The 1,048-nt window shown below is 38.8% G+C and overlaps 1 non-coding gene across 1 annotated transcript; it reads right to left on the bottom strand.

The window, feature by feature from the left end:
* Window positions 1-633: 633 nt before the first annotated feature.
* Window positions 634-798, bottom strand: LOC122797422. Its single transcript, XR_006364135.1, has one exon. It is a non-coding gene; the product is annotated as a U1 spliceosomal RNA (small nuclear RNA).
* Between the last annotated feature and the right edge of the window lie 250 nt (window positions 799-1,048).

Below are 1,048 nucleotides of genomic sequence, written 5' to 3'. Positions count from 1 at the left end.
TACATTACAGCTCTGCATTACAAAATGTGACAAACATCTCACAATGTCTCAGTGTCTAACACCGTGAAAAAAGCTTAAAATGAACTTCCATAATTCAGATATGCAAGGGAAAGTTAAAACTCTACAAATGTACTTTTTTTTAAATTTGTTTAGCCTTGTTCCACACTGTTCAATACTGAAATGGTCTACCGCAATACACAAATCAGTTCTTAATCTCCATGTAACTTAAAAATTCTGCCTGACATCCAAGCCAAGCCATATTACCGAAAGAGGATTCACATCTAAGCTTGAAACTGATTTCTGATACATTTGAGTGAAGCATTTCAATTCTTTCCCTAGGAGCATAGGTTCATAGGAGGTTACTAGGCTGTTGACCCAGAGTTCATTTCAGGCCTAGCCATGTCATCCCAATATAATACCATAGATACTGTAGTCAATACTCAGGATTGTATTTAGTGATGACTGCCCATGTCAAGGAGGGTTGTGAGTGCTATCCCCTGTAAGGATTTATGGTGCCCCACTCACTTGTCCAGGTTCCTTTTTACCAGTGTCATAGAAGTGCTCTGCTTTACATGAACTGGCAGCCTATTCCAAAGATGTGGCAGTCGCTGGGAGACAAATCTGTAAAGAATTCAGGGAATTGTGTGAATGCAGTCCTCCACTACCATAAATTATGCAGTTGAGTTTCCCACATTTAGGGAAATCACAAGGGTCAACCCAACCTAAGTGTGGAATGGAAGATCCTCACCCTGGGCAAACCACCTTCTTAACTGTGTAGAACATGTTTTCAGTAAGATAGAACAACAAACTTTAACAAATAAATACAGTAGTTTTTCATTCTCATACATATGTCTTTAGCACTGTACATTGCTCAGCATACTTTTTAACTGACTACCTCCTAGTCTGTCCAAATAATATGCCTGATAAGTGAAAATGGAATATCTCAAGAGGCCCCCCCCCCTGTTACACACTAACTGAGGAGAACATAAAAACTATCCCTATATTACATGAATGCTAGAACTGAACTCTGGACTTTGAAATTGAAAAA

Source organism: Protopterus annectens, chromosome 3.part0 (genome assembly GCF_019279795.1).
Source record: "Protopterus annectens isolate FY-2018-M chromosome 3.part0, PAN1.0, whole genome shotgun sequence".
Classification (NCBI taxonomy): Eukaryota; Metazoa; Chordata; order Ceratodontiformes; family Protopteridae; genus Protopterus; species Protopterus annectens.
Note: the sequence above shows the minus strand (reverse complement) of the source record. Positions and strands in the feature narration are given on the sequence as shown.